Raw genomic sequence first — 25211 nt, forward strand, 5'->3', positions numbered from 1 at the left:
GCCCCCTGACATACAGTCCCTTGGGGGGGATGAGGGGACTAATTAGGGGGTACTAAGAGGCAAAGGAGCAGCAGGGGTAGCTGGAACTGTAAATGATGGCATGCCAAGGCTTTGTGACCTCTGGGACTTCCGGTCGGCGCCAGCGCTAATGGCGGTCCTCTTTCCGAGCTCCGGAAAAGGACTGCCCTGCGAGTTCGGGTCTGTCCCGCTACGGCAAGCGGGGGACCCCTAAAATTACAGGCGCGGAAGCCTGTGAACAAGGAGATTCGGTGGGCACCAGAAGCGCCCCCCCCTTTACCGCAGAAAGAGCCTTTTTAAAGGCTCTGGAACGATATCGGGGGAGCGCGGTGCTGAGAATCGCTACCCAGCCCGCAGGGTGAAGCCGCGTCGCTATTAGTGGAGAGCGCCGATTCCTTCCTGTAAATTTTGACAGAAAAAACCCGTGAGTAGAAAGAAACCTTTATTTGGAATTACAATCTGAAATTTGGCTGAAAACGGGGAGGCGAAAATTAAGGAAGTCTGCCTTCCCCCGGCTGCATGAAAGTGAAAGCAACGGAACTGAAAAGCTGCATCCATCAAAGACTTTGCTTTTGTTCAATTAAACCTGACATTTGGACCTTAGATCTCCCCTCTAGCTAGCAGGGCAGAGGGGAGGCAAAATAGACATTAGTAACTGCATGATTTATTTAAAAGAAAAATCCTATGCTGTCTCAAGAAACTGAAATGGTCTGCCTAATAAGATAATAGGACACTGAACTGACTTTTTCCTGTGGAAGTTACATTGTGCAACAAAGTTTTGGCATAGCTTGGCTACAGTATACCAGAGTAGGCTGAGACAGTATCTATTGGGAAACTGTGGCAACTTGCAGCTACAAGCCTCCTGCTATACTTGTTTTAGTTTTTCTCTTTCTTCTTATCCTACGTATTTGGATTTTCTCTTTGCCCTTGTATTCGGACATTTTGATTTGCTCCCCCTAGAGGGTAAAGTAGAGGCCGACACAGCTTAAGACAGTGGAACTTTCCATCGGGAAGCTCCCGTGAGAAACGACCTTGACATGAGCGGTTCACAAGAAGAGATAGTCACAAGAGCCAAGACCAAACAACAACAACAGCACCAGCAGCAGCAACAGCAACTAAAGAAAAGAGGCTCGATTACAGGCGCAACACCTGCAGGACCGACAGGAACAACAGGAACAAACTCTTGGCATGGCAACTGAAGAAAAGGCAGAAATTAAATACAGTCACAAGTCTAGAAGTGGATGGAAAGAATATATCTAAACCTAATGAAATTAGAAATTGCTTTTTAAGCTATTTCAAAAAACTCTATACTCAAGGACCGCAAAATGAAGAAGATATAGACAAATTCCTTGACAAATATGGATTACAAAAAATCTCTCATCAGAGTAAGTTGGATCTGAATCAGAGAATATCAGAACAAGAGATAGAGGCTGCCATTCAGAAAATGCAATTGGGCAAATCTCCAGGACCAGATGGACTGACTTCTAGATATTACAAAGCTTTGAAGGAGTGGTTGATTCAACCGTTAAAAGAGGTCTGTAATGAGATCTTAGAGGGAAAAAAAGGCACCTGAATCGTGGAAAGAAGCGTATATTTCACTCATACCAAAGACAGAGACTGAAAAGACTCAACTTAAGAACTACCGCCCAATATCATTACTTAATGTGGATTACAAAATTTTTGCAGACATTTTGGCAAAAAGATTTAAAAGAGTGTTGATGGAGAAGATTCATAAGGACCAAGCAGGCTTTCTCCCAAAAAGACATCTATCAGACAATGTAAGGAATATAATAGATATTTTGGAAAAATTAGAAGTGAACATAAATACTAAAGCAGTACTGATTTTTGTGGACGCGGAGAAAGCCTTTGACAATATTTCTTGGAGCTTTATGATAAAGAATCTTCAGGGGATGGGGGTAGGCCAGGGTTTTGAGAATGGCTTGGGTGCAATATACTCTGAACAAAAAGCTAAGTTGATTGTAAACAATGTAATAACTGAGGAACTCAAGATAGAAAAAGGAACACGACGGGGTGCCCAATTTCCCCATTGCTTTTTATTTCCGTTCTGGAGGTGTTGCTGAATATGATTAGAAATGACCAGCAGGTTAAAGGTGTACAGGTCGGAGCTAAACATTATAAGCTAAGAGCATTTGCAGATGACTTAGTATTGACTTTGCAAGAGCCAAACACTAGTACGAAAAAGGTGTTAGAAATAATCCAACAGTTTGGCCAGGTAGCTGGATTTAAGTTGAATAAACAAAAAACTAAAGTTCTAGGAAAAAACTTAACAGATATGGAGAAGGAGAAATTTCAAGAGGAGACAGGGTTGACGGTGGTCAAGAAGGTGAAATATCTAGGGGTTTATTTGACAACTAAAAATTTGAATTTGTATGAGGATAATTACGAAAAATGTTGGTCAGAAATCAAAAAAGATCTAGAAATATGTTCAAATTTAAAATTGTCAATGTTAGGCCGAATTGCAGTGATTAAGATGAACGTATTGCCTAGAATGTTATTTTTGTTTCAGACCTTGCAGATTCTTGACAAGATGGAATGTTTTAAGAGGTGGCAGAAAGATATTTCGAAGTTTGTCTGGCAGGGCAAAAAACCCAGAATCAAATTTAAAATATTGACAGACGCTAAAGAAAGAGGGGGCTTTGCGCTGCCGGACTTAAAACTGTATTATGAGGCAGCAGCGTTCTGCTGGCTGAAAGAGTGGATGCTCCTCGAAAACACAGACATTTTGGATCTGGAAGGCTTCAATAATGCATTTGGTTGGCATGCATATTTATGGTATGACAAAATTAAGCTGCATAGTGCCTTTAAAAATCATATTGTTAGAAAAGCATTGTATAATGTTTGGATAAGGTATAAAGATCTGTTGGAAAACAAAACCGCTAGATGGGTGTCTCCAGTGGAAGCTAAAGCAGTGAAGAAACTCAATATGGAGGTCGGATGGCCAAAGTATTGGGAAATCTTGGAACAGGAGGGAGACAAATTGAGATTGCAAAGTTATGAGAAAATGAAACATAAAGTATAAAATTGGCTTCAATATCATCAAATAATGGAGTTTTTCAAACAGGATAGGAAAATTGGCTTTCAGGTGGAAAAATCAAAATTAGAGACTGAATTGTTAGAACCCAATACTAAGAATTTATCAAGAATGTATAACTTGCTGCTGAAATGGAATACACAAGATGAAACAGTTAAATCGGCTATGATTAAATGGGCACAGGACATTGGTCATAACATTATGTCTGCTGACTGGGAATGGTTATGGAACACTGGTATCAAATTTACGGCATGTAATGCCTTAAAGGAAAACATTATGAAAATGGTTTACAGGTGGTACATGACCCCAGTCAAGCTGGCAAAAATTTATCATTTGCCCGATAATAAGTGTTGGAAATGTAAAGAGACTGAAGGTACCTTTTATCACCTTTGGTGGACATGCCCGAAGATTAAGGCCTTCTGGGAAATGATTTATAATGAAATGAAAAAGGTACTTAAATGTACTTTCTTGAAAAAAACAGAGGCTTTTCTCTTGGGCATTGCCGGCCATTTGGTGTCAAAAAGGGATAGAACTTTTTTTATGTATGCTACAACAGCAGCAAGAATACTCATCGCAAAGTATTGGAAGACACAAGATCTACCCACTCTGGAAGAATGGCAGACGAAGGTGATGGACTACATGACATTGGCTGAGATGACAGGCAGAATCCGTGACCAGGGAAAAGAGACGGTGGAAGAAGAATGGAGAAAATTTAAAAGCTATCTTAAGGACTACTATAAACTTGATGAATGTTAGAATGTTGTGGTTTTCAGGAATAAAGGGATACAGTGATATAAGGTCAGAATAAAGAAAAGACTAAGATGACAGAGGGTGGAAAGGAACAATTGGGAGTTGCTATAAAATTTTGGACATTGGGATGCAGAAAGGGGGGGTATGGGGGAGTCCCGGAAAAGAGGTCTATGAAAAAATGTTATGAAATTATACGTGTTTGTATGTCTTTTTAAGTGTTTGTTTGTTTTTAAAAAATTTTTGTAAACCAATAAAAATTTTATAAAAAAAAAAGGCTTTGTGACCTCCTCACCTCTGATATAGTAAAATAACCAGACAGGACAATGAGTGTAAGTGAAGAAAGGGTCAAATAGGCCACAACTTTATTGTTTATATGTGAGAAGGTTTGGCATTGCCATTGGGTATACCATTTTAAATCTAGCCCATCTGCTAGATTTATACAATCTGTCTGGGATTGTATTCTAGGGTAAACCAACCGAAGGTGGGGGCCCGTATGATCTACATCAAATAGGGGCATCCCCTAGGGGTCGCCGTTGGAGGAGTGCTATGACCCAAATCCCCACCTGGGCATCTGAACAGAGGCATCTCCTCATAGATACCCTTTCCTAGGGAGGGGCAGGCAGAGGCTACAACCTCCCTTCCATTCAAGACTAAGGCTTACCCAATGCCTAGCTGCACAAAGTTGTGACAAGTATTAAGAGCCAATTTGCTCAGAGGAAAAATTACTGCCCAACCCCAAATACTGCAGCCAAAAATGTCCATAGCAAAGTCAATAGCCAGCAAATAGCCAATATTAGACCCAGGGCTGTCTTTAGCAGATGTGGCACCGGGGTGCAAATATCCACTGAGCATCCCCAAATTACCACGGATAGTGTGTGGGGAGGGGAAGCTGCGCTCTGTCAGCCATGGGTGGGGGTGCAACTCTCCCCCATGCCGCTGCAGTAGAGCAATCCCCGCAGAGGCTTGGGAGGGAAGCTGCGTGCCCACCAGCCATATGGTTGATGGGGCGCAGCTGGTGGGCATGCAGGGAAAGGGGAGGTCGCCGGCAAAGCCGCATAGCTCCCCTACTCGCTGGGGCGCCCCTGAGAGGCTGGAACCCTGGCGTGATGCACCACTAAGCCCTATGGGAAAGACGGCTCTGATTAGACCTCAAAAGCTTGCTCGTTATTTTGTGACTTTTTTTGTTGCTCCTAGCAAACAAAGCAGGGACACAGGTGGCGCTGTGGGTTAAACCACAGAGCCTAGGACTTGCCAATCAGAAGGTCAGCAGTTCGAATCCCCGTGACGGGGTGAGCTCCCATTGTTCAGTCCCAGCTCCTGTCAACCTAGCAGCTCGAAAGCACGTCAAAGTGCAAGTAGATAAATAGGTACCGCTCCAGCGGGAAGGTAAACGGTGTTTCCGTGTGCTGCTCTGGTTCGCCAGAAGCGGCTTAGTCATGCTGGCCACATGACCCGGAAGCTGTACGCCGACTCCCTCGGCCAATAAAGCGAGATGAGCGCCTCAACCCCAGAGTCGGTCACGACTGGACCTAATGGTCAGGGGTCCCTTTACCCTTTACCTAGCAAACAAAGCACCCAGTGGTAGGGATGGGGCCAAACATTTGATTCAGTTCTCATTGATGACTCTACCCAGTTCAGTTTCTTAAAATCAGGAACTGAATTGGGGAGATTCATCGATCCCTACTCAATGGTCAGTTTTTGGGGGGGAATGTTTCTTATGGACCAACATGACTTCCTTTGTATTTTCATGTATCAGACATTGTGACTTTGCTATGAATCTGAAGTAACTCCTGTATGTTTGTTGCTTGTTTTTAAGGTTAATATTGGTGGACTGATTGCTGCCTTTAAAAAAATGGAAGATGCTCCCACTTTTTGAGAGTTGCTGGATGCACCTTCCTCCCCAGTTGGAGACTTCTTTTGCTTCTGCCCCAAAGCACCCACATTTTTTAAAAAAATTAATAAATCCTTTGCAACATTTTCAATGCTTATATGAGCTTGTGCCTTGCAATAAAAGCAGATTAAAATACCCTGTTCCCTTTGTTTCTGATTTTCAGTTGCTTGTAAAGCCAAAAAGGCACAATGAGAAGGCGGTGTCAGCAGGCATGGCTGTGCAGAGGCTCAAAATGTCACTAGGAAAGAAGCCTAAAAGGGGGAGAAAATCTCCAAAAACAATCCAGTGAGGAGGACTGGGCCACAATGGGGAGAAGGAAGAATGCCAAAATATGGGGGATGGAATGAGAGGGAGAGGAAGTTCTGTTCAGTTTGAATTTAAATGACAACCAACCTGATGTGCACTATTTGGAAAAATGCACAAATTGAAACATGGCCATCCTGCCAAATTCACGTTTCTATGAATTATGTGACGCAGTTCTCCAATCAAACAGTGTGTTCTTTGAAAAAAGTGTATGGTGAAGAACAACTGCACAGCTATGCCGATATTCATTAAAACAACATACCAAAAGGAATCATAACAGGGAATGTGGCTTTGCGAAAAGTTGTGACTTCTTAAGTGCAGCACCAGTCCCTTGGATGTATAATATTTTATTAATTATTTCAATCAAATTCCCGATAACTTTCAGATCTTGACACACACAACCCTCTCCAGCCTCCTCTTCTGTCACTGGTTCTGGACTGCTCCCTGCCACAGCCTCTCCCTGCTCACTAAACCACATTACAGTGGACCCTCTGGATACGAATGTAATTCATTCCAGGGGTCCGTACGTACCCCGAAAAATCCGCAAGTAGAGGCACTGCTTCTGCGCACACGCACGGCACGATAGACCACTTCTGCGAATGTGCTTGCGGTGAAACCCGGAAGAATACACTTCCGGGTTTCCACGTTCGCAACCTGAAAGTTACGTTACCCCGAGGGTCCACTGTACATCTTCAGTTTCCAACAGCTCCTCCTCCCATTCTGCTGCTTTTTCTCCCTCTGACCACTCATCGTCATCCCACCACTGATCCCCTGGCTCTGAACCTTCTTCTCTTGGAGATTCCCCATCTGGTTCTTCACACTACCCCTCTGAATCCAGCCAGTCCATGACATTTGGTTGTAGGGCCCACGTACCTACGGGACCGCCTCTCCTGGTATGCCCCGCGGAGGACCTTAAGGTCCACAAATGACAACATTTTGGAGGTCCCAAGTCGCAAGGTGGTTAGATTGGTCTCAACCATGGCCAGGGCCTTTTCAGTACTGGCCCTGATTTGGTGGAACGCTCTGTCACAAGAGACTAGGGCCCTGCGGGACTTGACATCTTTCCGCAGGGCCTGCAAGACAGAGCTGTTCTGCCTGGCCTTTGGTTTGGACTCAGTCGGACACTTATATTTCCCTCCCCTTATGGTTTTGATCTATGAGCTACTATTAAAATGAGGCTGCCTTTTAAATTGTATTTTAACCCGTATTTTAAATTGGTTCCTCCTGCCTATTACATTTTTTTGTAATTTTACTGTTGTTAGCTGCCCTGAGCCCAACTCTAGCTGGTGAGGGTGGGGTATAAATAAAATTTATTATTATTATTATTATTATTATTATTATTATTATTATTATTATTATTATTCCGGGGGACAACATAGTATCTGGGGCACCTCAGTGCCTTCAAAAACTCCATCTCCTCCCCCCCCTTTTTTTTTGCAGAGGACAGTGTTGGGGGACTGTTTTGGGGAGACATTGCCTGCTTTTTTTGTCTGTGTCCTATTTGTTCATGGAGGTGATAAAGATTCTTTGTCTGGGTGTTTTTTGTGGAAGAAAGTTTAGGGGTCTCAGCTTCACCTGTCTTTCTCATGAGAGAACAGAGAGCCAGTGTGGTGTAGTGGTTAAGAGCGGTAGATTCGTAATCTGGGGAACCGGGTTCGCTTCCCTGCTCCTCCACATGCAGCTGCTGGGTGACCTTGGGCCAGTCACACTTCTCTGAAGTCTCTCAGCCCCACTCACCTCACAGAGTATTTGTTGTGGGGGAGGAAGGGAAAGGAGAATGTTAGCCACTTTGAGACTCCTTTGGGTCGTGATAAAGTGGGATATCAATATCAAACACCTTTTCTTCTTCTTCTCCTGTGAAATGGGCATTTTGCAGCAGCCATGACAGCTCCTTAAGTTTCCAAATGTGTCCCTAAGCACTAAAAGGTGTGAGGCAAAAGCCCTCTCCTGGTGTTGTTACCTGGCAAATGGCATTCAGGGGTGGCCTCTGAACCTGGAGGTAGTCTACAGTCATCATGAATAGTTGGGGTTCCCCAGCTGGTGTCTCTCACCAGACTTCTGCATTCAGATGGTCCATGACATTATGGTAGGAGTGTCCCATGAGCTAGGGAGGAGCTCGAGGAGGAAGCCTGGGATAAGCTACCTGGACAGGTGCTATGCAGAGGGGCACAGATGCTGCTTTCAGCCTCAATGTGACAAGATGGAAACCCTTTTTTCTTTTTGCAGATGAAAATATTTGCAGAAATCATCACAGGCTTTGGCTTAGTTCCTGTGGGGACAGTCTAGCCACATTAGGCTAAGGGTGGTAGGAATTGTAAAGGAATTTGTACACTGGGAAACGGCTCTGGAAACACCAAACATCAGAACTGAATATGTTGCCCCCGCACCCTATTGTTCTCCCTCCCTCCCTGCCCTCTGCAAGAAGCACACAGAAGGACGTTCATGTCAATTTATTGAGGAGAAGCATCCATGATGAGTACTCGCAGGAGAAGTGCTTGCTTTCGGGCGAGACAGGGAGGCGAGCCACGGGGGGATCAGGACCGGCCGTTACCCCAACAGAGATAAAAGGCTGCTGGACCCCGCCCCAGGTTGCGGGAGCAATGTTGCTGTTTGCCAGAACATGCCTGTGATCCTGTGCCTGACCTTGCCTGGTTTCCTGCCTCTGCCCTGTCGGACTGACTCCTCGTGGAACGCTTGGATTCGGGACTGGACCTAGACCACATTAGCCGGGTTACCCCTGGGCCCAGCACACTCCATGATAATATGGTGGGAGTGTCCCATGAGCTAGGGAAGAGCTAGAGGAGCAAGGTTGACTGACGCTACCTTAAAGGACTTTGTGCACTGGGAAAAGACTCTGGAAACCCCAGGCTTCTGAAATGACTATATTACCGCCACCGCCCTACAGTTCTCCCTCCCTCCCTGCCCTCTGCAAGAAGCACACAGAACTCGCCAAGGACGTTCATGTCAATTTATTGAGGAGAAGCATCCATGATGGGCCCCTCTACACAGCTGAGAGGTGAAGGACAGGGTCTCCAGCTCCTCCTCCTGAGGCGGCCTGCCTCCTGCTCAGCCTTTCTGGGGAGGCAAACAGCAGACGGTGCCATGACTGCAGTCGCAGGTTGGGTAGTAGTTCCCTGTCTTCAGGCAGTGAGTGCCACAGCGGCCTCTGTAGCTCTTGCAGGTGAGCTCCCCCTTACAGGTTCCTGCAGGAGGAAGAGAAAGGCAGTGTGGTTCAGTGGTTAGAATGCTGGACTAGGCCCTGGGAGACCAGGGTGCAAACCCCTAGTCAGCCGTGAAACTCACTGGGTGTTGTGGTTCTTAAATGAGGAGGGAGAGAACCATGTACACCACATGGAGGAAAGGTGGCATATAAAGGCAATAAATGAACAAATAATAAATATTGAGGCAAAGCAAGAGCACCTCCCCGTGGATGGAGCTCCCACCAAGGATCTGCAGGGAGGGAATGCCCAGTTGCATGCAAGACAAATCCCATGCTCCACCCCTGAGCTCTCTCTCTGGAAGCAGCTTCACACCAAAGATTTATGTTAGAGGCTGGAGGTGGGGAACCTCAGCCTTGGGTGCTCAGTGCAGCCCTTCAGATCTCTCTGCCTGGATCAAGCCACACACCCTTCCTAGGCCACACCCCTTCCTAGGCCACACCTCCCACTGCCCTCCTACACACACTCCTCTTGTGGTTCTCCCTGGCTGGAATGTGCTCTTGAGATGCAATGTTGCCTCTTGCTTGCCTCTGGCCAGAGGACGGAGAAATGCCTGCATCAGCTTGTGGACAGAAAGCAGCCCGTTCACTTTCTCCATGCTACACCTGATTTTAGGCACCCCTTTCATGCCTCCTCTTGGCTGCCTTTTCTCTAGCTGAAGAAGTCCCGAATGTTGAACCCTTCCCTCCTGAATGAGCTGCTTCCACCCCGTGGTCATTTTGTTTGTTCTTTTCTGAACTTTTGCCAGGAACACAACATCCTTTTTCAGGGGAGGTCACCTCCTGTTCTTCTTACTGTTCTACCACTAAGCCTAAGAAATGCCTCCCAGACCAAAACGCTCTTTGGAGCCCAAATGAGGTTCCACTTTAGACCCAAAACTGACTGCTCTATGCCATTGCCTTCCCATGCGGCCCACAACACCCCCTTGAGTTCAGACCAGGTCAGGAGAACCTTCTGTCTTCACCATAAGAACATAAGAAGAGGCTGCTGGAGCAGTTCAATGGTCCATCTCATCCAGCACCCTCTTCTGTCAGTGGCTGACCAGATGCCTGCGGGAAACCCACAAGCGGGATCCAAGCACAAGGGCAATCTTCCCCCCTGGAGTATTCAGAAGCCTTTACTGTCTCCAACTGTAGAGATGGAGCACAGCTATCAGGGCCAGTAGCCATCAATAGCCCTCTTCTCCATGAATTTCTATAATCCTCTTTGAAGGTCATCTATGTAGGCTGGTGGCTATTACTGTCTTTCCTATGAATCCCATACCTCTCCTTTGAATTAAGGCCAAGGCAGCAGACCCTTCACTCTCTCTTATCAAACACAGCCCCTTCTTCCCACCCTGTAGAAATCCGCTTCATACCTGCAACAGCCATGTCGGTGACAACCAACATCACGATGGCCAAGGCAAGGTAGAGAGCTCTCATGGTGGAGTTCTGGTTGGGTTCTCTGGATGAACACAGAATGACAGTGGATGAGCTGAGGACTCGGTGGTGTTTCCAGTCAAGGGCTCTGCTCTTTTATAGTGGGAATATCTGGTAGAGATGTCATGTGGACATTTATGTGGCTTACGTACCTTCTGCCCTTTTGGTGCATTCTTGTCTTATCTTCTCTTGCCCAGTACAATGCACACTGATGCAGTCTTTTCAGTGGCCATTGTTCATTGGGTTCATGCACTTTCTTCTTTTTGTGATAGCCGTGCTCAGCTGACCACCAACCTGCCGGACTCCAAAGGAGGAACTCTATGTCTTTATGATCTGCTGTGAAATGTATGACTCGCTGTTAAGTCATAGTCAAGGCAGCCAAATTCAACAACCATTTGGGTGTTGACGGTGTCTCAAGATTAGAGAGCCCAATGGAGAAAGGAATTTGGGTATTGGAGCAGAAATGAGTCTGAATGACCTGGTGGAAATGAAAAGGGAGCAATAAGGCAACTGATTCTTTTGAGTACTGGTCTGCAAGGTTTGGTTGTGCTGCCCCTGGGCGGGGGGACTACTTAGGTGGTACTAAAGGGCAAAGGAGCTGCAGGGGTAGCTGGAACTGTAAATGATGGCACACCAAGGCTCTGTGACCTCCTCGCCTCTGATATAGTAAAATAACCAGACAGGACAATGAGTGTAAGTGAAGAAATAGTCAAATAGGCCACAACAGTGGTGCCTCGCAAGACGAAATTAATTCGTTCCGCAAGTTTTTTCTTCTTGCGAGTTTTTCGTCTTGCGATGCACGGTTTCCCATAGGAATGCATTGAAAATCAATTAATGCGTTCCTATGGAAACCGCCTTCAGACCAGGTCGGGGGACAGTCTGTCCCCCGACCTCTTCTGAAGGCTGGGGGGGGGCAAGGGCTTTTCTTCCCACCGCCAGCCTTCAGAAGGCTGTTCTGAAGGCTGGCGGTGGGAAGAAAAGCCCTTCTCCCCACCTCCCGCCCCGCAAGCTCCAGGGACAGGAGGGCAATTTTAAAATGCTGGCGGGCCTGCCGCCTGCCAGCATTTTAAAAAAACCCCGGGACAGCGGAGGACCTTCCTTCCGAAGCCTGGCAGCGGGAGGAGGTCTCTCCGCCCCGCCGCCCGGCTTCGGAGCAGCCTTCCGAAGCCGGGCGGCGGGGTGGAGAGACCTCCTCCCGCCGCCCGGCTTCGGAGCAGCCTTCCGAAGCCGGGCGGCGCCCCGCCGCCAGGCTTCGGAGGAGGTCCGAGGACAGTGGGGAAGACGCGCTGCGCTTCCCCGCTGTCCCAGAGATTTCCCTATGGGCTTTCGTCTTGCGAAGGAAGCCCATAGGGAAATTCGTTTTGCGAAGCGCCTCCAAAACGGAAAACCCTTTGGTCTAGTGGGTTTTCCGTCTTGCAAGGCGTTCGTCTTGCAGGGCACCACTGAATTTTATTGTTTATATATGAGAATGTTTGGCATTGCCATTGGGTATACCATTTTAAATCCGGCCTGTCTGCTGGGAGTATATTCCAGGGTAAACCCAAACTAAGGTGAGGGCCCTTATGACCTACATTAAATTGGGCATCCCCTTGGGCAGTGGTTCTCAACCTGTGGGTCCCCAGATGTTGTTGGGCTACAACTACCATCATCCCTGAGCTCTGGCCTTGCTAGCTAGGGGTGATGGGAGTTGTAGTTCAACAACAACTAGAGACCCACAGGTTGAGAAAAAGTGCCCTAGGGGATCCCCGCTGGAGGAGTGCTATAACCCAAACCCCCGCCTGGGCAACCCTACAGAAATATGTCTTCACAGATACCCTTTAACGGGATACCATTTCCTAGGGTGGGGCAGGCAGAGGCTACAACCTCCCTTCCATTCAAGACTAAGGTTTACCCAATGCCTAGCCGCACAAAGTTGTGACAATTGTTAAGAGGAAGGCCAAAACCACAGGACCAGAGCCAATTTGCCAAGTGCAAAAATTCCCTCCTGGCTCAGAATATTGTAGCCAAAATGGTCCATAGCAAAGTCAAAAACCAGCAAATAGCCAATATTAGACCTCCAAAGCTTGGTCGTTATTTTGTGACATTTTTTGTTGCTCCTAGAAAACAAAAGTTTTTAAGGTTAATATTGGTGGACTGATTGCCGCCTTTGGAGAGAACTCATGAGAGTTTTCTCATGGTGTTCTGGCTGGATTCTGTGGATGAACACAGAAGGAAGGACAGAAGATTGGCTGAAGAATCAATAGTGCTTACAGTCAGGGGTTCAGCTGTGTAATATAGGGGAGGCCTGGAATAGATGTCAGGCATGTATCAGCAAGCTGCTTGCATAGATTCTGACATTTTGTAGATGTTGTTTTTCTAGTCCTCAGAACAGGGAATATAGAACATAGAATACACGACTTGCTATGAATCTGCAGCCAATGAAGGTCCAAACCAAAATCTATTTGACTTTGATGGTCCATCATGGTTAGAGATAGCCGGTGGTAGAAGTTGGGTGGGAATCAGTGCCACAGAAGGATGTGTTAGACAGATAAAAACAAAGGAATAAAGCAACCTGTTTGTCTGGAAAACATGTATGGAATAATGCACCACTCACACTCCATATCTATCTATCTATCATCTATCTATCTATCTATCTATCTATCTATCTATCTATCTATATCTATCATCTATCTATCTATCTATCTATCTATCTATAAAATTGTCCAATAGCACCTTATAGAACTGGGACGCAGGTGGCGCTGTGGGTTAAACCACAGAGCCTAGGACTTGCCGATCAGAAGGTCGGTGGTTCAAATCCCCGTGATGGGGTGAGCTCCCGTTGCTTGGTCCCTGCTCCTGCCCACCTAGCAGTTCGAAAGTGCGTCAAAGCGCAAGTAGATAAATAGGTACTGCTCTGGCGGGAAGGTAAATGGTGTTTCCGTGCACTGCTCTGGTTCGCCAGAAGCGGCTTACTCCTGCTGGCCACATGACCCGGAAGCTGAACGCCGGCTTCCTTGGCCAATAAATTGAGATGAGCGCTGCAACCCCAGAGTCAGTCACGACTGGACCTAATGTTCTGGTGTCCCTTCACCTTTACCTTTACCTTATAGACCAAGTAAGTTTGTTCTGGTATAAGCTTTAGTGTGCATGCACACTTCTTCAGAAGAAGTGTCTGAAGGGATCTGAAGGAGTGTGCATGCACACAAAAGCTTATACCAGAACAAACTTACTTGGTCTATAAGGTGCTACTGGACAATTTTTTTAAAAAATTAATTTTTATTTCGATTGCATCAGACCAACATGGCTACCTACCTGAATCCATATTTATCTATGTTTAGCTCAACAGTTGTCCTTCAGATGTTTCCTGTCTACAAATTCCATTAAGAAGAGTCCCTTAAGAAGAGTCTATGTTTAGCTCAACAGTTGCCCTCCAGATGTTTCCTGTCTACAAATTCCATTAAGAAGAGTCCTGATGGATCAGTCCGAAGGCACATTGGGGCCAGCATCCTGTTCACTCAATGGCCAACCAGGTCCTTATATGGGAAGCTCGCAAGCGGCATCTCAGTCCTGACAACCTGACCATTTCACCGTTTCATCTGGGGCTGATGGGAGTTGAAGTCAAGCAACATCTGGACCATCACCATCTCTCCATCCCTGGTTTAACACAATCAATGTGCATGGTGGTTTGCAAAGTACAGTGGGAGAAGTTGACACTCCTGGAGAGTTCACAGTCGAAAATTCAACACATTGTAGAACTCTACAATTCTATGAAATCAGAAAATTAAGTTGACTAAGTCCTGGAGAATAAAATGTGCACGGACCCCAGGCCTAGAACGGATCCTTGTGGCACTTCAGAACCAAAACTTTCCTCCTTGTTCTTCCCTTAAGGAAGGGAAACGTCTTTGTGCAATCAGCTGAGTCATGGTTGAACTAGCAGGGAGAATGTCCCATAAACAGTGGGAGGAGGCAATGAACAATAAGCTTTGGATATGTGGCAACTGGGAGAAAAATGCCTGAGAGCAAGTTCAGTGGGCCAGCATGACAGTTTGGAAGAGCAGGCATGGAAAACCTATTGACCGACGATCATCGGTCTTCCTGAACTACTCGGCTTCTGATAACTTTGCCAGCTCACCATGTAATGAATCTGCTCCATGTTCCATCCAGTAGAAATGCATTCTCCCTATTACTCCTATCAGCACTACTAGGAAGACCCCCATTCCCTCAATAAAGAAGTTTCATTTCTCCCTCTCCCTCCCTGCTAGAACTGAGGGGTAGCCAATGAACCTGAGTGTTAGAGGATTCAGTACAGATAAAAGAAAGTATTTATTCAGGCAGTGCATAGGGAAACTATGGGACTCACTCCAGCAGGAAGCAAATGGCTTTAAAAGAGTATTGGAAAAATTCATGGAAGAGAAGGCTATCATTGGCTACTACATACAATGGCTATCTCCTGCTGGATACTCCCTGGTCCTGAATGGGGTGACTGTGCCCCTGAAGGACCAGGTGCGCAGCCTGGGAGTCATTCTGGATTCACAGCTGTCCATGGAGGTGCAGGTCAATTCTGTGTCCAGGGCAGCTGTTTACCAGCTCCATCTGGTACGCAGGCTGAGACCCTACCTGCCCGCAGACTGTCTCAACAGAGTGGTGCATGCTCTGGTTATCTCTCGCTTGGACTACTGCAATGCACTCTATGTGGGGCTACCTTTGAAGGTGACCTGGAAATGACAACTAATCCATAATGTGGCAGCCAGACTGGTGACTGGGAGTGGCTGCCAAGACCATATAACACCAGTCCTGAAAGACCTACATTGGCTCCCAGTACGTTTCCGAGCACAATTCAAAGTGTTGGTGCTAGCCTTTAAAGCCCTAAATGGCCTTGATCCAGTATATCTGAAGGAGCATCTCCATTCCCATTGATCAGCCTGGACACGGAAGTCCAGCTCTGAGGGCCTTCTGGTGGTTCCCTCACTGTGAGAAGGGAGGTTACAGGAAACCAGGTATCAGGGGATGATTAGCTGCTTGTGCTAAAAATAGTGCCCCTTCAGAGTTTGTGCGACCCCACAAACCTCTGTGTGTGACAGAGCTCCTCAGACATGTCTGCTCTAGTCACTTGTAGAGTCCGACAGTGGCTGTCTGCGGAAGCGCTTCCAGCAAAGAAGTTCCTTAACGGAAACGCGTCTCCTGGACTCACGACGTGACAGCTTCCGGCGAAGCATAGGTCTCCCTGCAGTTGCTTCTGACACCTCCCCGCTATTTTCGCTCGAAGTGTCTCTCACCCCTTTCTCTCCCCTGCTGCTTCCTGCCTGGGCTGCTGCGTCTCTCTCAGCATTACTGAGATCCCCCTCCAGAGACCCCGCGCTCCCCCTGCTGGTCCCTGCTTTGGCTGTTGACTCTCTCCCAGTCTCTGGGAGCCCTACCACTTCCCTTTCCTCCGATGTCAGTTCCCTGACATCCACCTCCCCTCCAGGGCCCCCCTCTCCCCCGCCCCTACTCTCTCCTCTGGGCGGTGAGGAGCTGAAACCCCTAAAAGAATCCTCTTCATCTTCAGACGTCTCGAACATTTCCCTCCATCGGTCTTTGTTCCGACTCGCTGAATCCTCCTCCACCTCGGAATCAGCGAACCCCTCCAACTCTTCTTCTTCGTCGGTGGTGGCGAAGTATTCCCTCCGGAACCTCGCCACTGGCTGGGGTTTCCGAGGGAATCTCTGATGAAAAGTTTCAATCAAAACCTCGTCATCTACATCCTCTGCCCTGACCCAGGTGTTTTCCGACTCCGGCTCCCCTTCCCACATTACCAAATACTCTACTTGCTCTCCCCTCCACCTGGAATCGAGAATCTCCGCTACATGGTAGCTGTGTTCTTTTTCCTCCATAGCTGGTCCCCTATTGACCCTCCCCTCTCTGTCCCCTATATACGGTGACAGCAATGATCTGTGGAACACTGGGTGCAACTTCATGTGGTTCGGTAACCGGAGTCTGAAAGCCACTGGGTTGACCTGTTGCGTGACTTCAAATGGGCCCAGCCTTTTGGGCCTTAACTTCTTACAACCTCCTTTAAATGGTAACCCTTGGGTGGACAACCACACCTGGTCCCCCACCCTAATGCTTTCTCCTTCCCTTCTGGTTTTGTCTGCCTGCCTCTTATATTCCTCCTTCGCCCTGTTTAAATTAAGTTGGAGCTGGCGATGGATCGCTTCCATTTCTTCAACGAACTGTTCTGCGGCTGGAACGCTCCAGTTCTCCCCCTCCCCCCCTGGGAAGGCTCGGGGATGACACCCGTGATTGGCCAAAAAAGGGCTCATTCCCGTGGACACGTTCTCTGCATTGTTATAGGCAAATTCTGCCAACGCCAGCTTCTCCACCCAATCATTCTCTCTGTCATTCACATAACACCTCAAATATTGCTGGAGGACACCATTAGCTCTTTCCGCCTGCCCGTTGGTTTCTGGATGGCGGGCAGTGGAAAAATTCACCTCTACATGCAATAAGCTCATGAGCTTCCTCCAGAACCTGGAAGTAAATTGTTTCCCTCGGTCCGAAACCACCCTCAAGGGGGCACCATGCAATCTAAACACATTTTCCACAAACAATTTAGCGGTTTCTTCTGCTGTGACCGCATGTGAGCAGGCTATAAAGTGGGCCATCTTGGTTAACAGGTCTACCACAACCATAATGGCTGTCTTCCCTTTGGACCTGGGCAGATCAGTCATAAAATCTATTGCCACTGCCTCCCATGGTCTTTCCGGCGTGGGTAGTGGTTCTAATAAACCTGCCGGTGCCCGCCTCTCCCCCTTGGCTCGTTGACATCGGTCACACCCTCTCACATACTCCCGCACATCTTCCCTGACCTTGGGCCACCAGAATTCCCTGGTAACCAGCCACATAGTTTTGTGTTGCCCAAAATGCCCTGCTGTGGGGCTATCGTGCAGTTGCTTGAGTACCTTTTCCCTCAATTCCCCTTCAGGTACGTATAACGCTCCCTTGTAGTACAACGCCCCGTTTCTCTCCTCAAAACCCCCGGGTTTGTCTCCCTCCCTCCTGAGACCCCTGAGTTTGTCCTGGGCATATTCATCCTGCACCGTTCCCTCTATCAGTTCCCTTAGCCCCACCAATGCCGCCCCACACACCCAGCGGTCCTCGGGAATGACATGGGTCTCTTCGGGTGCACCCTCTCCCTCCAAATATTCAGGTTTGCGTGAGAGAGCGTCCGCCCTAACGTTCTCCGGACCTGGTACGTAACAAATCTCAAAGTTAAATTTAGAGAACTCCTGGGCCCATCTCAACTGCCGTTGGTTGAGCACTCGCGCAGTTCTCCAATACTCTAGATTCTTATGGTCCGTGCGCACTTGCACCTTCTGTTGTGCACCAATTAGTAGGTGCCTCCATCTCCGGAAGGCCTCATAAATCGCAAGAAGTTCCCGGTCGTACACCGTGTAGTTTCTCTCAGATTTGTTCAGCTTTCGCGAAAAGAAGGCACACGGTCGCCACTCGGACCCCTCCTTCCCCGGCTGCAGAAGAAGCACCGCCCCTATGGCTCTGTCAGAAGCGTCTGTTTCGACCCTCAGCTTTTTTTGTAAATCCACATGTAGAAGTTGTTCGTCAGAGGCGAAGGCCCTTTTCAGTTCCTCAAACGCTCGCTCCGCCTCCCCCGTCCAAACAAACTTCTTTTTGCTGCTGAGACAGTCCGTGATGGGCGCCGTCAGGTGAGCGAAGTTTCGGATGAACTTACGATAAAAGTTTCCAAACCCTAGGAACCTCTGCACATCCTTCTTAGTCTTGGGTGTTTTCCATTCCAGCACCGCTTGAACCTTGCCGGGGTCCATGGCCAACCCCTTGTCTGACAAGCGGTACCCCAGGAATTCCACCTCCTTGGTATGAAACTGACACTTCTCCAGTTTCACCCACAGACTGTTGGCTTGCAGCCTGCTCAACACTTCTCTGACGTCTCTCACATGTTGCTCCTCATTCTCCGAATACACCAACACGTCATCTAAGAAGGCCACGCAATTCTTGTAGAGCAAAGGCCCCAGTACATGGTTCATAAAGGCTTGAAAACACGCGGAGCCCGCTTGTAATCCAAAAGGCATAACGAGATATTCAAATGCCCCCAAAGGGGTGAACATGGTGGTCTTCCATTCATCCCCTTTCCTTATACGTATCAGGTTGTACGCCCCCCTTAGGTCCAGCTTGGTAAAAATCTTTCCTTTTCGCACCCTGGTCAAAATATCATCAATCCTGGGCATAGGAAAAGCCACCGGCTCTGTCACTGCATTTAGGGCCCGAAAGTCACATACCAGTCTCGGCTTGTCCGTGTTTTTTTTATCCACAAAAAACACTGGGCTACCCCCCGCTGCCTTGGACTCTCTGATGAAGCCTCTCTTCAGGTTCTTGTCAATGAACGCTCGCAACTCCTGCATCTCCCTGTCTGACATGGCATACAACCTGCCTACAGGAAGCTGTGCTCCAGGGAGTAAATTGATCTGGCAATCAAAGGGCCTATGCGGGGGTAGTTGGTCAGCTTCCTTCTCGCTGAACACGTCGCTGAGATCAGCATACTGTGATGGCACCTTCCCCTTCTCCATCACTTCCGTCCCTGCTAAGGTGGCTTGGGCCCCTGCTGACCCCTTTTCCCCCCTGCAGTGTTCTAAGCAATGTGCCGAACCGAAGGAAACCACTCTTTGATGCCAGCCCACCAGCGGATCATGTAGGGCTAGCCAGCTCATTCCCAAAATAATGGGAGCGCCTCCCAAGGTGGCCACATTAAACGCTATCAGTTCCGTGTGCCTTGCCACCCTCATTATCATTGGGATGGTCTGCAAGCTGACGCCTCCTCCCAACAGTTCCCTGCCATCGATCGTGGTCACCTGCAGGGGGTTGCTTAAGGGGATAGTCTGTATCTGGTGTTCAGCAGCAAACTCCTTGCTCATGAAATTGCAGGAGCTGCCTGAGTCCAACAGCGCCTTTATTTTTAGGGGGTGTCCATTTTGCAACTCTAGCGACACCTCAATCACTAGAGCAGGTCGAGGAGCTTCTGGCACTGGCACTTGGGGAAGGGGCACTTTCACTGCTCTTTGGCCTGGCTGCAGTGCCCTGCTGGCAACCAGGCGTTGGCTTTTACCTGCTCCGTTTCTCCCTGCTCTTCCCCCTCAACAGTTCCCACCATCCCTTGCCATTCCTTCCTCTGGGGGCAGACTCTGGCAAAGTGGCCTGGCTGTTGGCAGAGATAGCATTTCCGGGCTCCCTTTCCCTCCTTCTTCGCCCCCTCACTGGGCTTTGAAACTGCGCGCGCGCGGGCTGTTCCGATTTCCATCGGCTCTGCCGGCGGGAAAGCTGGCTCAGGAATGTCTGGAATGCGTAACTCCTTCCAACGTTCCCCTCTCCCTTCCCGCCTCTCCAAGGCTCTTGCCTCCTGGCGCGCTCCAATGGTCAGCGCAGATTTGGTCAGCTGATCCATAGACACCGCCCTGGGGCTCCTGGCCAGCTCGTCTTTCACAGCTGAAGAAAGACCTTCTTCAAATAGCATCTGAATGGGTGCTGCCGATAAATCCCACCCCAATCTGTGAATCAGCATGGTAAATTCAGTCCAGTACTCACGGACAGATCTGCTTCCCTGCTTGCAAGCCATTAGCTGTCTGCGCACCACCCCTTCCTCAATATCGCTGGAAAACATGATATCCATTGCACGAAAGAATTTCATAGTGTCCTTCAGGATATCGTTGTGCGTTGCCATCAGGGGTCGAACCCAATCTCGCGCCCCCTTCTCAAGATGCCCAATTACGAAAGCAACTCGGGATTCCTCATCAGGGAACTCATCAAACTGCACATTCAGGGCATATTGCATTTCAGTCCTAAAGGCATGGTAATCCTTGGGGTCCCCCCCAAACTTCTGCACTAATCCTGGTACCTTTCTGGGGAACTGAGTGGTTCTCCCCTTCTTGTCTGCATCTTGAGCCCTCCTCTCCTCGAGCCTCGCCGTCTGCAGCGCAAGTTGGACCTCCAATGCTCGGTATCTGTCTTCCAAGCTTGGACCAGCTCCACCCCCTGCGGCTCCGGCTCCTGCTGGGTCGCTCATGATGCTTTCTCCTGCACAGGCAGCGTACAGAGACTGTCGGACTGCTATCAGGGGATGATTAGCTGCTTGTGCTAAAAATAGTGCCCCTTCAGAGTTTGTGCGACCCCACAAACCTCTGTGTGTGACAGAGCTCCTCAGACATGTCTGCTCTAGTCACTTGTAGAGTCCGACAGTGGCTGTCTGCGGAAGCGCTTCCAGCAAAGAAGTTCCTTAACGGAAACGCGTCTCCTGGACTCACGACGTGACAGCTTCCGGCGAAGCATAGGTCTCCCTGCAGTTGCTTCTGACACCTCCCCGCTATTTTCGCTCGAAGTGTCTCTCACCCCTTTCTCTCCCCTGCTGCTTCCTGCCTGGGCTGCTGCGTCTCTCTCAGCATTACTGAGATCCCCCTCCAGAGACCCCGCGCTCCCCCTGCTGGTCCCTGCTTTGGCTGTTGACTCTCTCCCAGTCTCTGGGAGCCCTACCACTTCCCTTTCCTCCGATGTCAGTTCCCTGACACCAGGCAAAGGGTCTTCCCGGTAGCGGCTCCCGCCCTGTAGAATGCCCTCCCGTCAGATATCAAGGAAATAAACAACTATCTGACTTTTAGAAGACATCTGAAGGCAGCCCTGTTTAGGGAAGTTTTTAATGTTTGTAATTTGATTCTGTTTTTAGTGTTCTATTGGGAGCAGCCCGGAGTGGCTGGGGAAATCCAGCCAGATGGACGGGGTATAAATAATAAAATTATTACATTATTATTATTATTTATTATTATTATTGCCTGCATTGTCAGTATGCCCCTGAATATCAGTTGTTGAGACTCACAGGCAGGGAGAGCATTGTAGTGCTCAGGTCTTGCTTACTGGGTTCCCTTTGAGGGAACTGTGAGAACAGGATTCTGGATTGGATATTCTGCACTTACCACACCATAGCACACTTCTTAGGTTATTGAAGAGATTTTCACAGTTTTATAATCAAGTGTCCATGCACAGGGCTAACTTGCCCGAGGAAATGGGGGGTGCAGAGAGAAAAATGTGCTTTGCGGTGCGTTCCCCGCCCCCTCCTTACAACAAACAGTCCAATTTCGGATGAAGCGGGTGTTAGAATTCCTGATCTATGATTGCAGTCATGGGATTGTTGTCTCTCACATGACAGTATATGTTTTGACTCTACAGAGTGGGAAGTGACAAAGACAAGATGTTTGTGTTGCTGCGTTCCATGAAGTGGGACTATTGCCCTTTGTTCTTTTTTCTGTCTGATGCTAGAGAGAGAGGGAGCCATGTTGTTGCAGTGCTCCGTGTGTGTTTATATGTAAATAAAGGTAGATTAGCCAAAATGTTGAGTTGCTGTCACGCAAGGGGCGCAAATTCTGTGGATCTCTAAGTGTCAGTTGGCATTGGTCGCTGGGATGTTGGGGCTGAAGAAAGCTTATGAAGCTCCTGAACGATCGACCAGGAGGGAGAGAACATGCCAGTCGGGCATGTGTCTCTGCCAGGGTCCTACTCGAGTGTAGGCTGAACTCCTGGCAGCAGGTTCATTGGGTGAGAACACCAGCTCTGCCTTAATTGGTGAGCCTGAATTTGCTGCTATGCGCTTGAATCCCAGCTGTCTAGAAGCAGCGGCAGACACATTCCAGATCACCTGGGATGATCAATTCCCAGTGTACACCTAGAGGGCCCAAGTTGCATCAGCAGATGTTGGTCTTTGCCTGCCTCAGACTCCTCCTTAAGGTGCAGCTGTGCTTCCCACAGACTTGCCTGACGCCAAGTGAGACTCTAAAGGAGCTCCTGGTTCCTTTGGGACCCCAGTCGTATGCAACACTGCTTGTGCCCTGATTAACCTCTCTGAGGAAGTGAAGAGAGGCAGGAGGAGTTGGGAGGGAGAAGGAGGCTGGTTTTGGCAGCTGCCTTCTGCTCCGGAGGGAATGGTTGGAGCAAAGGCACTTTCCTGCTTTGCTCCAGTGGAGCTGAAAGAGCCATCCATGACTGAGAGAGAGCTTCCTCAGAGGAGAGGAAGCCTGGGCCACTGAGTTTTTCAGTGATCATGCCTTACAGAAGGGCAGATCTCCGATGAGATGGAGAAGTCACTGTGGAGACCAAAACTGTTCCCCTGGAATCTTCTTCTTTTTAACCCTTTACCTAGAGCATGTCTGTCTGTCGGCATATCTATCTATCTTTCTCTACATCCATCTATCTAGAAGCTCAGCAAAAAATATAACAAGGTGTGACTGGACCATTCTGTGAATGGTCACAGAAATCAGACAGTGAGAAATATTTGAACATACAACAACAACAACAAGAAGAACAACAATTTATTATTTACGCCCCACCCATCTGGCTGGGCTTCCCCAGCCACTCTGCGCCGCTTCCAACAAAATATTCAAATATAGTAATGCATCAAACATTAAAAGCTTCCCTAAACAGGGCTGCCTTCAGGTGTCTTCTAAAAATCTGGTAGTTGTTTTTCTCTTTGACATCTGGTGGGAGGGCGTTCCACAGGGCGGGTGCCACTACCCAGAAGGGCCTCTGCCTGGTTCCCTGTAACTTGGCTTCTTGCAGTGAGGGAACCGCCTAAACGGCCTCGGCCCACTATACCTTAAGGAACGTCTCCACCTCCATCATTCTGCCCGGACACTGAGGTCCAGCACCAAGGGCCTTCCAGCAGTTCCCTCACTGTGAGAAGCAAAGCAAATGTATTAACTTATGTGCATTGCTTTTGTATATATACAATAAACATTTCCCATTCTTATTTTTATTGTTGTCATCTCAATTTCTCAGTTTCCCAATTACCATTATCTTAACGATTTCACCATATTCCATTAACTTAATTTACCAGCCTTCTTTGGTTGGGACTGTATTGGGCTAACAGTATCCGAACGGTCGTCGTCTTCTTCTTCTTCTTCTTCTTCTTCTTCTTCTTCTTCTTCTTCTTCTTCTTCCTCTTCTTTTACATTTCCAACATTTAAATGAGGTACAAGCCGTAAACTTTCAACCGTTCTTCCAAAGTCTTTACCAATAGCAGGTACACCCTCGTGCAAATTAATTGAAACACATATATGTACATTAGTACATTAGTACATATGTACATCTGTTTAGGGAAGCTTTTAATGTTTGATGTACTACAGTATTTTAATATTTTTTTGGAAGCCGCCCAGAGTGGCTGGGGAAGCCAAGCCAGATGGGCGGGGTATAAATAATAAATTAAAATTAAATTAAAAATTAGTAACGGATATGACCTCCGTTATTTTTAAGCAGCATTTGAACACGGTTTGGCATGCAGTCTACTAGTTTTGAACAGTCACTGTTGATTTTTGGATCCCTGTACCACATTTGAATCAGCGCGTGAAGGAGCTTCTCCATCGTCATACAATCTACAGCATGGAAGTAACCTGTTCCACTACTTCCGGGTTGCTGTGGGGCGTATTCTGAAAGAACGTAACCTGAACCGAACATAACAAGAGGTATGACTGTAGCCCACAAATTCTCAATGGGATTTATGTCTGGGGAATTCCCTGGCCGATCAAGTACCTGTATTTGTTGCTCTGTCATGAATTTCTTCACCACTTTCTAGGGGGCTAGATCCTGCTGCAATATCCCAGTACTGCCAGGATACCTCTTTTCCAGCTCTGGAATAACTTTGTTTCGTAGAACCTCAATATATTGTGGTGAGCACATCGTTCCTTCTGTTGGCTGCAGGCTTCCGACACCCTAATGAATGAGAATTACATGAAGATCATGTACAGATGGTACACAACACCAGTGCAGTTAGGGAAAATGTACAAAACTAGTTCAAATATATGTTGGAAGTATAAGGAAAAGGAGGGGACATTTTATCATATGTGGTGGGATTGTAAGGTAATTAAAAAAAAATTGGGAAATGATATACAACGAATTGAAGAAAATGTTCCATTTAACATTTGTTTAAAAACCTGAAGCATTTTTATTAGGGATTGTAGGGAAAGATTTACCAAAGAAACTGAAAAACATCTTCATGTATGCGACAATGGCCGCGAGAGCACAAGGATGGAAGACTGAAGAAACCCCAACTAAAGAATCATGGCAAGAAAAATTGATGGACTATGCAGAACTGGCAAAACTGACATATAAGCTACAGGACAAGGATAACTGTGACTTTAAAGATGAATGGGAACCCTTTACAAAGTATTTGAAGATGCAACAAAGAGAACTGGACTCCTTGGCTGGCTTTGAATAAACATTCACAAACTTTTTATTGATAATAATCAGCTAAATAGTTTGAGGATCTATACAACATCGTAACATGCAGAAAACAGCATTCTTAGAGAAACCAAAGACTGGAACTGAGGGAAGTCGGGGGTGGGTGGGTTCTGTGGGGTGAGGGAGGGGGAGGGAGGAAAAATGGGGGGGAATAAGGATGATATGTTTCTGGATAATATGTTTTATTTTAATTTTGAATAAAAAAGTTATAAAAAGAAAAAAGGGGGGGAGAAAACAAGCTTTGTTCCAATTAATTTGCACAAGGGTGTAGCTTCACTCTCACCCTCCAGGCTCTG

At 47.6% G+C, this 25211-nt stretch overlaps 1 protein-coding gene across 1 annotated transcript in view; it reads left to right on the forward strand.

Annotated features, from left to right (window-relative positions):
- Positions 1–25211, forward strand: part of LOC309529522 (L-threonine 3-dehydrogenase, mitochondrial-like) — a 444872-nt gene that overhangs the window by 330347 nt on the left and 89314 nt on the right. The window lies entirely within an intron of this gene.

Source organism: Podarcis vaucheri (genome assembly GCF_965113315.1).
Source record: "Podarcis vaucheri genome assembly, chromosome: 3".
In the NCBI taxonomy this organism is placed as follows: domain Eukaryota; kingdom Metazoa; phylum Chordata; class Lepidosauria; order Squamata; family Lacertidae; genus Podarcis; species Podarcis vaucheri.